The sequence below is a fragment of the Triturus cristatus genome, chromosome 6, assembly GCF_964204655.1.
Source record: "Triturus cristatus chromosome 6, aTriCri1.1, whole genome shotgun sequence".
Classification (NCBI taxonomy): Eukaryota; Metazoa; Chordata; class Amphibia; order Caudata; family Salamandridae; genus Triturus; species Triturus cristatus.
This window is the reverse complement of record NC_140589.1, coordinates 1823894613-1823909160: the sequence shown is the minus strand read 5'-3', so window position 1 is coordinate 1823909160 and position 14548 is coordinate 1823894613. Positions and strand designations below refer to the sequence as shown.

Sequence of the window (14548 nt, the reverse complement as noted above, 5' to 3'; positions counted from 1 at the left end):
GATATGTCCAGGCCCTGTGAGGTCACAGGCTGCTTACTGTAGACCCCCCCCCCCACCCCCAATATATTCTGCTTTTTGTCCTCCGGGCAGGAAGCGGGCAGGACACCCCCCACGGCTGGGCCAGCAGTACATTTGCACCCCGAAAAGAGCAATTACCATCGCCCCCCACCCCCAGACAAACATTTAAGGAGCATAAAGCGCTAAACCTGGCTCAATCCACTCCCCCAGCCCAGAGGCCTTGGTGGGAGGGGGCAAGGTGGGCGTTTCATGCCCCCACCTTTGAAATAGGAGCGGAGCTTCCCTCAACCATCTCCATAAAAATGTGGTGTTAATGAGGGGGTGCAGCAGGGGGCGCTGTGTCGGGGCATGCCTTACTTTACCCAAGAGGGCACTAGTGCCCACTCAAAGCGTGTTTATTTATTTATTTTTTTGTTGCATATTTATATAGCGCAAACTCGACCCGAAGGTATTGGAGCGCTTTACATGGGCACCGTATCTACATTACACATTCAGGCACGGGGAGATTAGGTGATTTGCCCAGAATCACAGGATGTGGACGCGACCCCGAGGCTCGAACCCTGGTTTCCAGCACCAAAGTCGGCAGTCTAGCAAACGGACCACATCCTTACAGATTTGTGCTGCTCAGGGGCAAGATTGTAAAGCAGCTCAGTGGGTTGTGCGCCTCCGCCGCCATAGACTCGTGTGTACCCTGCCTTTCATTTCAGGGTCATTGTGCTCGAGTGTAACTCCTAACACTAACATAGCACCTTCTGGCTGTTTCTTGGCGCTTTGACTGCTAACATCGGCAGCCACGGATTTGAATCTTGATCGTGCCAACTAGGTCGCTACACCGAGTGTCATTAAATAGGGTGCTAGTTACACCTATTCTTAACCGCGCTGTAGAATGGCACACAGGGAGTAGGCGCTATACGCCGAGACTCATTACTATCAGGACAATGCTGAGGTTTAGTGGACACCCCACGAGTGACACCGCTGAGAGGGGGGCGCATCATGGGAGAAAGCCGGGACCGAGAGTAAGATATTCAGCTGGTGAGAAAGGGGCGAGGAGGTAGGGGCACCTGATGTAGGGGGCCAGGGGTTGGGGAGATGGGCATTGCTGTGCATTAAGTAGGGCCTCGGGGGCGTGCACTGCTCGTGTCAGCGGGTGTTTAAATGGCAGCAGCTGGAAGGTGCCCCTCCCCCCAGCCTCGGGGTCTGTGTCGGGACTCAGGCCGCAGCTCTCGTTCACCTTGAAGTGCCTCAGCACCTCGGACACCCTCTTGGCGTGCGCGTTCTCCATGGCGGGCTCCGGTGGGTGCGCCTTCGGTGTGCAGAGGCCGCTGACCCAGCGGGGGGCACTCCTTCTCCAATCTCCAGGCGGTGCAGGGGGTCCCCTGCAGCGGGCTGTCCTCCGGTGATGCCGCCCTCCTCTGCTCCGGTGCGGTCTCCCGGTCAGGCTGTCACAGACATGGAGGTGATCTGTTCCTTCAGCCTGAGAGAATGGGGTCTTCTTGGAGCGCCTTCGCCGTGACTGCCCGCTGCCGTGCGCCCCAGAGCTCTGCAACTTTCCTCCCCAGCTGCACCTTGACTTCCTCTCCCGAAAGGTGTGTGCGGGCCGGGATCCGCCTTCTCCTCCCCGAGCCCTGCCCTCCTCTACGCACACCTCAGAGGAAATCCTGCTGCCTGTCAGAGCCCCCGAGCGCTACAAGTTGAGCCAGAGAGGCCGATCCAGCCGGGTGGCAGCCCTCGCGGCCAGCTGTGCGACTTTAACTCTGTGCGGCCCGCTCAGAAGACGGAGCCACCCCTGGCCATTTGCAGAGGCACCGCACCCCCCGACACTACTCTCAGCAGCCCTCAGCCTGTGCTGCCTCCCAGGCAGATGTGTATCGTCCTAGTCTGTACCCTCCAGTCCTTACTCCCAAACTGCAGCCCGCGCACGGGGTGTGCGGCTCCTAATCTCTGTAGTGGCCTTGCAGCCCCCACATGACGCCCACAGAGCCAGCCCAGCAGCACCCACTTGTGCAACCTGCAGTCCCACACTGTGCACGTCCCACTTTCACAACAACACCCACTCTGCGCACCCCGAGTTGTTGTAACCTGCACACTGGCCCCACTCCGTACGCCCCCAAACTAGTTTGAAGCCCCCATCCATTCAGTGCCGAAAAGCCTCCACCCAGTCCTCACGAGACGATCTTGGATTCTCACAACCAGCAGTGCTGACGGAGGCTCTGCAGCTCTCACGTGCAAACTGACAACAGAAAACAAAGGCAGCCCCTAGCGTGCATGCAGCCCTCACAAAGGCCTTTAAACCGCACCAGAAAATAGGCTGCGAATGTTTATAATCCACACTAAACTACCGAATACATAGAAACATACGGAGACACCACCGCCTTTCTCCGAGGTCAAGCAGAAATGCCTTGGAGAAACGCAGCGGCGTTTTCGGAATCGGGGCGTGTTTTTCTTTCTCTCCTCTTGCCATTGGCTGGAATGTTTACATTCCAGAGGAGAGAAAGAATCGAAAAAACACGCCCCCGAATCCGAAAAGGACGGGGCTTGTTTGGAGAGACAAACCTCTTCTCCAATGGCTGACCAGCATTTAAGAGGCCAGCCAATGGAGAAGAGGTAAAAAAAAAAGGGGCGGGTTAAAGCCCCACTCCGAAACATTAAATCTCGGAGCGAGACTGCGCAAGCGCAGCCTACGAGCCAAGACCTAAAAAGGATAAAGCTGTAGCAGGCCCCATTGTCTTTTCAGGTGCCAACGGCACCCCCAGCTCCTCCATGAGCTCGTGGACAGTGTCCAGAGCAATCTGGCACTCCGCGGAGCCCGGGGAACCAACAAAAAAGAAATCATCCAAATAATGCGTGACCAAAGTGTGACCTGTGCGCTGCGTAAAATACCACTGGAGGAAGGTGCTGAAACATTCAAATAGTGCACATGACACAGAGCAACCCATCGGTAATGCCTTGTCCACATACCATTTGCCCTCAAACTGGATCCCTAGAAGAGGCCAATCATCAGGATGGACTGGAAGCAACCTAAAGGCCGACTTGATGTCACACTTTGCCATTTCTGCAGTTGCGCCCGCGGTCACCACTAGGGACATAGCCACATCAACTGAGGAATATGACACTGAAGCTGCTGCTTCGTCAATAAAATCATTTACTGACGACCCCTCTGGCCATGACAAGTGCTGAATCAGTCTGAACTCCCTTCTTCTTTTTTAGGCACTACCCCAATAGGGGATATGATTAAATTCTGAACTAGCCAATCATCAAAAGGGCCTGCCATCCACCCTTCGCGCACTTCCTTAATCAGTTTCTCCCGCACCACTGTGCTATGTTCTGCCGCTGATTTCAAATTATCTGCCTATCTTCTGAGCCTCGGCCCCTGGTAACCCAAATGGAATCCCCACTGAAACCCCTCCAAAAGTGTCTGTTTTGCCCCCACATCCTCATACCCCCGCAATGCCTCCACTAGCTGTGACAATCTAATTGGTGTAGTAGCCCTTCGGCCCAGTACCTTGTGCTCCCCTACCCCCCCTTCCACCCTGGTGTTGCTACAGTGTGCCAGATATACCCGCGCCCGACTGCTGACCCTGCTGTGCGCCTGGCGGTCTGATGCCCCAACAGTTAACAAGGGGATGTTTCTTTCCGTACTTAGAGCTCTCATGGCGGTACTTGCAATATTCCCGTGTGCATAAGCCTTTATTGAAATCCCAGCATGCTCCGATTCCAGTTTGTGTCGCGGCTGCGCCTCCCACCCCGCCGCGGGTGGGCTTCCCCTGAAAGGGCCGGTAAACTAAAGGCAAGCCGCTGGCTATGAAAATGGTCTTGCCCCCGGGCGCAGCCCCCATTGTATGCTGCCACAAGTCGTTGTCTAACTCCCCCCATTTTGCTTCAGAATCCCATGCCATTCGCGCCCGAAATTCTTCGTCACACTGTGCCCATGCATAACCACTACCCGTAATTTTGGCTTTCCGTATGACATCCATATACTTAAATATAGCCACGCAGCGCTCAGGAAATTTCTCGCAGTAAACGCTGGCGTAAATCAAAAATGCCGCCGTCCAATTCTCAATTGTCAACGGCACCTTAGGGCGCTTGGCTAATTCATACTCCTCTTCTTTAGATCCCTCTTTAGACCGCACTTCCCTATGAAGTAGCTTCAAAATCTCCACGTATTCCCCTTTCCATATGCGCTCCTTCGTTGCCAGCATTAAATGTGCACCCAAAGGCTTTGTCACTCCCATGTAAGGGAGTTTCTTAATTTTCAATTCCTTACTTACCAAAGGCTCTTTCCCACCCGCTGTGTCTGTGTTGGTCCCACTCTCAACCTTGGTGCCCAGCACTACTCCCCCATCTCCTGTGCTTACCCCTGTGTCTTTAACATACTTTCCTTTGTACAATCTCCCCTCCGTCACCCCCCCCACTCCCCTCCCCCCGTCCCCACAGACACCATTTTAGGTTTGGCCTGTGTTGTAGCGGACTCACCTGTCTCTAAGGAGGATGCTCGGACGGACTCCGGCCGCCGCGCCGACCTCTCATATAAATCACCCGTACTATGCGCCCTCACCGATGGGCCGCGCTCTCTTTTGGCTCTGACCACCACTGGCTGTTTATGTGGTACCGCTCCTGAAACCTGCAAAAACTACGAGACACATGAGAGGGCCCCCCCTCCTCATAATCCCGCAATTCCCCTTCCTCGGGGCTGTCCTCATCATAGTCAAGCAAAATTGGCTCCTCCACTTGCAGAACATCTTTAGCAAATTCCACAGCACGGGCCTTACCGGACCCTGCGTGACCCCAACTGGCCCCAACGGCCCCTGAGTGACCACCTTGCGGGGGAGCCGACTGTACACGCCAGTGCTTCCCCATCCGTTGACTCTCATGAAAATCCATTTCATGTGTGAAAGCTGACCACCGTGACCAGCCTGACGTTGGGGCAAACGAAGTCGCACCGGACCTTTGTGTGTTGGCCGCGACGGGATCCCCCGCTGGTACGGAATGTGCCGCGCAAGGCCTCACCCTCCCTTCTCCTCGGCGTAACCGGGCCGCACCTCATCCTACCGAGTCCGCTGCGCTGCTACTCTTCCTAACCCGTGAAGAAAAATTTTGTACTGGTGTGCTGGGTCCCTGTAAACTATCCGCTACACTTGCCCCTTGACAACTCAAAAAAGGCTCCATAGTCCGCCTACCCTTAGAAAAACCGGAAGGAACCATACCGACCCGAGGAGAAGAAACCACCCCTTCCTCATCCCCACTCCATTCCAGCATTGCCTGAACCACCGGAGACGCAGAACCCAAAACCTGACCTTCCCCGCAGACCAATGAACCTCCTAACCCTGCACTCTCCCGTCCTCTAGATCCAACCCCTGCCAATGACATCTGACACATACCCCCTTCACGCCTCCGGACCTGAGAATCCTCCAATGCTTCCCCTTCCCCAAGACCCCAAACCCCCTCCGCCCATGAAGGGAAAATATCCAAACCCTCCCAAGCCGGGCCCCCCCAGCAGGCTCCAAATCACTAACAGCCCCACCTTCCTCTCCAAAACCAGCCCCTCCCGCCCCTGCAAACATAGAACCTTCCCTACCCTTGACAGGAGAAAGAAAACCCCCATGCGGAAAAAACTGGTGTCCCGACGCCCCCAAATTATCCATAAGAAAACACATCCTGCTGAGAGCTCCACCCCCCACCTGAGCCCACTCACCTTCTCCAAAAGAGCTCCCCCTAACAGACCCCGGCTCGTCCCTCACTGAACGGGGGGAAGAAAACAATAATGGGCTATCTAGCCCTGGGTCCCCATGATCCCCTACCATCTCTGCCACTGACTCAGCCCCTCTTGCCTGCATCGTGTCAAAAGACTCTAAGGAAAGCTTCCCCATTATGAAGTTGCCTGCTGACCGGGAGCCTCTCAAATTCCCTGTGCTGTCTCCACGCTCTACTGAGTGAAGCGCGCACTTTGAGCGTGAGAATTCCTCACCGCTCTCGCGCGACATGCCCCCTGAGGCTACTCTTCCCATACGCCTGCCTCGGACGCTCCCCGCCTGCTCCGCCTCACATTTCCCGCCTGCCGGCACCATAGGCAGCGAGGCAGAACGCCTCTTAGCGCCTCGCCCTCCCCCGTGCTTGATTCTCGCAGCGGGGGAGGAATGAGAACGTTCCCCCAACACCGGCCAAAACCCCTCTGCTCCAGCGCGCCACACATCCCCACCCTCACCGCCCGCCTCCCCCGCCTCTCCCACGAACCAGCCTGTAACAAACGAGCCGGGCCGCCTTTTTAAAACGTGGGTGGCCCTGCTCACTCACCATCGTAGGTCGCGGACGTTTCGGCGAAGTACAGGCGGCCACCGCCGCCGCCACGCCCGCCGAAGCCTGCCGGGTAGGTCGCGACGGCCCCGCGACCTCAGCTATCACAAGGTCCATCCGGCCCGCCTCACTCAGGAGCCGGAGGGCCTCTAGGACACGGTAATCTTCTGCCGCCATAATCTTCCACCGCTAAATGTACTACAGAAAAACTACAATATGAAACTAACTCTCACAAAAAACTCCCACGCTAAGCTCCCAGCCACCAGGTCACCAAAAACCTAAAATGGTGGCTGGGAGCGGGAGCCCAAAGCCTGTATACATGGGCTCCTTTTGGGCTATAAAATAAGGAACCCAAATGCAAAATGGCCGGTGCGAGGCCAGCCCCCCCCCTCTCCCCCCCCCCCCCCGCAAGCCCCTCCCTGCGGTCGGCTGCCCCCCCAAGCACCCCTTTTATTATGATTTGCAAGAATACGTTGACATATTTTGCTGGTATTCAAGTGCAGTCCGCTATGACCGATTTCACGTCCCGTTCCGAAAAGATATTTAATTTACTATCATTTAGTTTAGAATTGTGTACATTTAGGAGTGAAAATGATTGGGGAAGAGAGGATTTAGGCTGCCACCGGTGTGTGTGCCTTTGTAAGTGTAACGTAAACTGCAGTTCTGTGATTTCATGCCTCACAGACAGGCACTGCATCAAAGGTGATTACATTGTTGGCGTAACACAGGCCCCCCGCAGTCCCCGCATTGCGGGGGGCCCCGCGCTCCAGGGGCCCCCTCACTCCAGCAAACCTAAATGGTGCGCACGGCCTCAAATGGTGCGCGCACGGCACGCCACGGCATCTTCTTCATTCATTAATTAAGGTGTGCACACCCGGACCTTTAATTAATTATTGGTGCGCAGGCACGGGCCGCGCCCCGGCCAGCAGGCCCTTTGTGCTCTTCATTAATTAAAATTGGGTGCCCGGCGCACAGTTGTCTCCGCGTCTGCGCATTCTTCAGGGTGGGGCATAGAGGGCGGGGCTGGTGACCAATGCCATTTTCATGTGCATTGCAATTGAAAGTGCGCGTGACCAGTGAGGTGAGAGGCATCCTAGGACCCAGGCCAGCCGGATATTAGTGAGAGCTTGGAAGGACCATGCGGCCGCCAGGCATTATTTAATTATTACTAGCCCCTGCCTGGCTAGCCTTGCCCCCTTACGCTGCCCGCTCGCGCCTGCCTGCTCTGCAGCTGCAGGCCAGGCCTCCGGTAAGTCTGTCCGAGGCAGGAGTGGTGCGTGGGTGGTGGTGGCGAGGAGTCTCAGTGGGTGGGGGCCGACATCTTTGTTTACAATTTTTTTACTGGTTTCTGCACCAGCTTTGTTTTCTAATTGCTTTCAATCCGTAAAATCATGCCAACAGGGGGTGCGGTTTCTGTGACGTGCCCGGACGCCTTGCGTAACTGCCAGACCGCTATCATTTAGTGAGGCCGCGGCGGGAAGTCGTTTTAATGCCGACAGGGAGATTGAGAAAGTTGTGATTGGCAGAATGCAATGGAGAGCATACAGCTATTGGTGTGCGTTATGCTGCTGGAACTTTTCGGTCCTTGTTTTCCAGTGGTGCCACCAAATAACAAAAGCCCTGCCTTCATTAAATAATTGACGAACGCAACAAATACAGTTTGCAAGTCACTCCAACAGTGGCCGATATGCTTTACCTGGTGAGCAACCCTCAGTGATCGTGTACATTGATTTTCATTCAGGTTTGTTCTGTGTGATTTTTTGTAAAAACATAGTTGGTACACAACCGGAAGTACATACCACAACATGTTAGGTTTTCACAGCCTGTATTTCATACCATTTTTTTAGATCAGGCTTTGGCCAGACCTTTTGTTTTAAAAGAAAATACATCTGTACAATATGCTTATTTAAAGGGACTCTCGGCCAACTTTCTTCATCTATTGGGCCGTTGGTGTAATTCACATTTTACTTCTGCCAGCTACAGCTTACAGTATGGGGAAGGGGACCATATCTGCCAGGTTTTCATTTCGCTTATGTGTGACATTTACAGGTCTTCAGTAATTTATCAGTGACATGTCACTGCCTTATGTGTGTACTTTAAGCGACACTTCATAGCGAGGTAAATAAAAGCAGTTGTTTACATTAAATAAGGTAATATATGTAAGCAGCCATTTTTTGTAAAATGTGACGAACTTGAATCGCATTATAACAGATTCTATGCTCATGATGTTTTTTCTATCACTAGCTATCCCTATCCTTACTGGGCACAGGGGGCCCGATTCACAGAACTAACTTAAGACAAAACTTACTACGTTTGGTATTCACAGAAGACATTTAGTAGGAAAGTTAGGATATTGTCTTAAGTCTGTCTTAAGTCTGTCCTAAGTCTGTCCTAAGTTTGTCTTAAGTTTGTCTTAAGTTTGTCTTAAGTTTGTCTTAAGTTTGTCTTAAGTTTGTCTTAAGTTTGTCTTAAGTTTGTCTTAAGACTGTTTTAAGACTGTCTTAAGTCTGTCTTAAGTCTGTCTTAAGTCAAATTTAAGACAAAATCCTAACTTTACTACTACTAAATGCCTTCTGTGAATACCAAAAGTATTTGGACAAACTTAAGACAGACTTAAGACAGACTTAAGACAGACTTAGGACAGACTTAGGACAGACTTAAGACAAACTTAAGACAAACTTAAGACAAAATCCAAACTTTACTACTACTGAATGCCTTTTGTGAATACCAGAAGTAGTAAGTTTAGGATTTTGTCTTAATTTAGTTCTGTGAATCGGGCCCAGGGCACTTGACTCCTATGCTACACAATGTTCTTTCCACTGTGTAATTCTGGGCCTGGTGCTGATGAAGGATTTATTAAACCACAACTGATAATTAGTGATACAATGTCAACAATAAAATCACATAGCAGCAGTTAGTGACTGCCTGCAGAAGCATTTACAGAGGTGAATCATTCTGCTTATACTTTTAATGCCTCGTTGTTATGTATTTCAAGCACCTTAGTGTCTCTTGCTTGCAGAAGTGAGCCAAAATAGTGAAGAGGCCTTTTTTGTTTGTTTGTGGCTGTGACATGCCCAGGGCTTCATTTCAAGTTGTGTGTTAATAGAAATCATGGGGAAAAGAATGTTCATGCAAGTTTCTTTTTTCCATAACACTTCTTGTAATAATTATTTTGACAAAGGACAAACAATATACCTCAAAACAAAGACACAGCACTCCTCTTTGTCACATGATTAATATCTACAGACCTTTTTATTATTGCGGGTCCAAGTTTTTAGAGTGTCTCGTTGTTCTAATGGGTGTAAGTTCAGATATTTATATGTTTCCCTCGTCTTCATTGCTTAATTTTGCTTGCGAGAAAGTGTCACTCATCATCGTTGAATGTCACTCATAATTGCACTGGAATTATGAAAATGTCGCACATAAGCAATCGGAAACCTTGGCAGCTATGTAGAGGTCCTCTTCCCTTACCAAACAAACCATTGGCCCCCATACACACACAGTGAGTCAGAAACACACCTACTCATACATACATGCACAGGTCAGCGCCAAGCAGCCCTGGCCTGCTGCAGTGGTGTAACAAAGGCACCCGCAGCTCCCGCGGAGTTGGTTGGCCCCGAGCTCCATGGGGCCCCTTCAGAACAGCACCCTGTCTTCAGCGCTCCTAAGTGAGTCCGGAGGGGGGCCCCCTCCATGTACTTTGCTGGGGGCCCCCCTCAAGTTTCGTTACGCCACTGGATTACAACAGTTGGTAAGTTTATTTTCTATTTAGTGGAAAGGGTCTGATCATCAACATACAATCTTGTTCCTCTGGCAAGCTAAGTATAACTCTTAATGCAGCATAGTATAGCCAGGCGAGTATGGCAGCGAGTACTCCTGAGAATATCCTACAACACGGAGTAGCAGGCGCTTTTTGCTTTCAGCCGAACCGGGAGGGAATCTTTTGGCCTGCTTCTAAAGGGAGTGTGTGTTTTTTCTTTTCTAGAACCTATCATATCATGGAATCTCCTATGATTTCCCTAACTTGGTAATGCAAAGTCACTGGTTTTTCCCACAATACCGCACATGTCTTTCTTCAGCGATTATTTTCCAGGAGCTACCAGTGTGGACTGTCATGGTGGGCATTATCTAACACTTAAGTCATCACCTCTATACGTCCTCAGCGCGGAGATACCCCATCTGGGGTGATTCAAGCGCTCTACAAATGACATAAATAAATAAATTGTGATTCAGTTGGGGAGCCATGTGTGTTTTATGGTACTGTAGCTTTGAGAGGCACCTGGAAATGCACTCCAAACCATATTCTTTGCTGTTTTGTTACGTGCACACCACATTTTTGTGAATACATGTAACATCGATACCATGATCCACAAAGCTAATGGGTGATTATGTTTTTTCCCATGTATGTTAGCACAGATGTATCTTACCCTCATTGGATGTAATACGACTGTTGGGAAGAGGGAGTGATGACCCTGAGGCATAGCAAGCATAAGTGTGAGAGCAAGGGCCCAAGTTGTCTTAATGGAGTCCTTGTGTGGTACTTTATCTTCTGCAAGAAAGTGGTTATTGCTGGTGGCATGCAAGATGAAGCTGTGCCTGGTACAGGTCTTCTGTGGAGATGATCCAAGTGCTTAATTTGTAAACCAATGAGCGCCAGGCCCAAAGTTTTCTTCAGAAGCCTACAAATGGTGCAATCGAATGTTGGGGTATCAATTACCAAGGCTGCCTAGTCTTGATTCCATCTCATCCCGCTTTTAACCACCACTAAACACCATTGGCCCCTTTGTGTCACTGTAGTAGGTTCTTTTTCATCGCTGCTTTCCCCCTTTGTCACAGTTTTTCTGTCTTTATCTAATTTCTTTCTTCGTTTTGTGTTTTTATCTCTCTAGCTCTGGGTGGAACTCTGATTAGGAAAAATAAGTGGCGGTCCCCAAAAAGGATTGCTGGTAGGCCCCATTTGTATCCACCGGCTCGAATTAAACACTGGATGTTTCTGAAACAACAACCCTAATCACAGTGGTGTAACCTAAGCCCTGCAGCCCCTCCGTGGTGCGCCCCCCCCTCAGCAAAAGTGGTGGGCCTGGGAGTAGGCCCCCCTCCATGTACTTTGCAGGGGGACCCCTATAAGTTTTGTTACGCCACTGCCGAATCATGCCATTTGTCATTTACTATCATATTTTTCATACTACAATTTCAACTGTGCTCAGCCTTCCCTATTCCATGTAGTGTTTTCCAGGTGGATATTTCCCTGGGAATTTAGCTCTGATCTTGCTATGTCAATTATGCCATACCAACCAGATAAAATGTTCATTTCAAGTAACACATTTTTTTTTAAATTGCTTGTGGCAGTGGTGCCACTACATGTGAAACTACTATGAACTTTATGTAATAATCTTGAGAGTAAAGCAGATGTAAAGCCGATTAGTTGTGATATGAAACATCAGTGTTGATCCCAAACAACGCTGCAGGCCAAGAGAGTTAACCCCTTCAATGCGCATGACGGAGCGGTTCCGTCATGCGCGTCGGTTGCGCTGTGCGCATGACGGAACCGCTCCGTCACGGCCCCGCCCGCTCAATAGAACCTTCAGCACGGCGCGGTAATCCGCGCCGCGCTGAAGGGGTTAAAGCAAGCTTAATTTGGTACAGACTTCTCAAGCGCGATGCGTTTTATTATTCTGGGGTATATTTATCAATATACAGGATATTTTTGGACAAGGGAAACCTTTCCTACACAGAATGATTTCTTCTTTGAGGCTCCGCAATAATCCTATTGATGCCCCTTTCTACAGTGAATAAAAGTGAGGTACCAAAGATTGAAGCTGAAAAAAAGTATTGTTTGGGCTTGGGTATTTTCAGTGTCAAAAGAAATAGAGTGGCAATCAGGACGGGCACCTCTTCCTCCCTGACCCCAGAGTAATTAAACCTGACTTTGAAATGGCTTTCTACCTGGCCCTCCTCTACCTGGCCCTATTTTCATGTCCTGTGCAGCGAAAAAGCTGATCAATTTCTCCACGCCCATATTAAAACCAGCATTGGCATAGCCAATGGGTCTCGCTTTTGGGACCTTTTAAGTATTTAGTTATGCAGCACAATATCCTTGGTGCAACAACATCAACTGTTGCATGGCTAAACACTTATAAGGTCCCAAGAGCGAGACCTATTGGCTATGCCAATGCTTGTTATAGTTTGCGAAGTGCTATTCTTGGGGTGCCGCTGCTCCAAAGCAAAGAGCGCAGATCCATTTCCACTCTTTGAAAGAAGGTGTGAGGGATCTCATAGGGTGTGTTTTGCAGATCATATATGAGGTGGAGGAGTGTCATCACTTTTTATAGGGCTGCCCGACAGATTAAAGTGAGAGGAAGCGTTCGCCAAAGTTTTATGTAATTTATGAATCTATCTAGTTGAGACACCAGGTTTCGTTGATAGAAGTCTTGTGGGTCTCTCGTTACCTCGATCCCCAAATATTTAAAACCCTGTGTCTCCACTGGGACCATCCATTTGGTCGTCAGTTTAGGGACACCACTCGTCAATGGGAACAGCAGGGATTTATCCTTATTAATTCAGTATCCAGAATAGTCCCCGAAGATGCAGAAAATTTGCAGTATTCTGTGTACCGATTGCCGCGGTTTCAGAGCTTATAGTAAAATGTCATCTGCATATAGGGAAATGCGTTCTTCCCATACCCCACCCACTGGAATACCCCATATGAAGGGGACTTGTCGTGTCCAGGCCACTAGTGGTTCCTGCTTTAAAGCAAATAATAGTGGAGAGAGGGGGCAACCCTGTATCATCCCTTTCTGCATGGGGAACACCCTGGACACTGTGTCGTTGACTCATACTCTTGCCAATGGTTGGTGATAAAGCAGTTTCTCCAGCCGATACATTTTCATCTGAACCCTAAGTGACTTAACACGGCAGAAGAGGTATCACCATTCCACATTATCAAAAGCCATCCTGGCATCCAGGGAAAGAAGGACTGCGGGGTCTGCCACATTTCCACCCATCATGTGAAGAATACCAATTAATCATCTCAGATTCAGTCTGGTGCCTCTAAGGGGCATGAATCTGGATTGGTCCAGTTGTGTTAGGGAGGTGATCACTTTGCATAAACGTATGGATAGGATCTTGGCCAATACCTTCAACTTGTAATTAAGCAGGGAGATCGGCCTATAGGAAACGCAGGCTGTTGGCAGTTTACCTTCCTTGAGAATGACCACTATCAGTGCTGTTCTTCGGTCCCGGGGCATGGAACCATTCTCTCCCGCCTCCACGAACATAACCAGTAGGTGGTCCGCCTTTTTGCTTCGCATGGATTTAAACAGTTCCACCGGTAGGTGTGAGAAAGTGCCATCTTTCTTGCATGGTATGCCCCCACTTTTTGCTAAATTGCTGAATGTACTTCGATTGAGTGTACCCTGGGTTCCTGCCAATCAGGTGCCCAGGGCCTATGTTCCTTCCTTAAACCACACAAACTCCAAATTGGCAAACCCTAGCCACATGTCAGCCCCTAGTAAATGGTACCCTAGGTACCCAGGGCCTTGTGACCAGGGAAGGCCTCTAAGGGCTGCAGCACTCATTGTGCCACCCTCAGAGGCCCTGTACCCTTACACACACACACTGCCCTTGCAGGCTGAGTGTCTGGGTGCAGGACAAAACAAAGAGTCGACATGGCACACATCACTGTGTACCATGCCCATCACCTACACTGCCAAGGCATATGTCAGCCACCCCTCTAGCTGGGTGCATTACGCCTATGGTGTGGGCACAGGAGCAGGAGCCTGTGCCCCTACAGTACCCGGGTCCATTCCTGGGCACTGTAAGTGCCGTGCTGTCATTTAAGAATACATGGTGCTGAGAGCTTGTCAAACACGAGCTCCACAGCACCATATTGGCAACACTGAAGCCTGGGAAGTTTGGTATCAAACTTCTCAGCACATTGAACCCACACTGATGCCAGTGTAGGATTTAATGTACTAAGCACCCCAGAGGGCATCTTAGAAGATGCCCCCTTACAGCTAACTTGCAATCCACGTCTGCTCTGAGGCTGCCCAGGCTGCCACACAGCAGACACGTTGCTGGACCCCTGGGTGGGAGAGCCCCTGCTCTCCCGGGCCTGCAACAATGCACATCCTGGGTGAGGTGAGAAATCTCCTCCCCCAGGATGAGCAAAGGGAAGCTTCAAAGGCATGCCGCCAGTTGGAGTTTCCCCAGGCCACTGCAACCCCCCACTCTGGCGGGA

General features: G+C 50.6%; 1 protein-coding gene across 1 annotated transcript in view; it reads left to right on the top strand.

The window, feature by feature from the left end:
* Window positions 1-7362: 7362 nt before the first annotated feature.
* HADHB (hydroxyacyl-CoA dehydrogenase trifunctional multienzyme complex subunit beta) overlaps window positions 7363-14548 on the top strand; it is a 341378-nt gene continuing 334192 nt past the window's right edge. The window contains exon 1 of the mRNA XM_085613199.1: window positions 7363-7558. The gene's annotated coding sequence lies outside the window, so the exon portion shown is untranslated. The remainder of the gene's footprint in view (window positions 7559-14548) is intronic.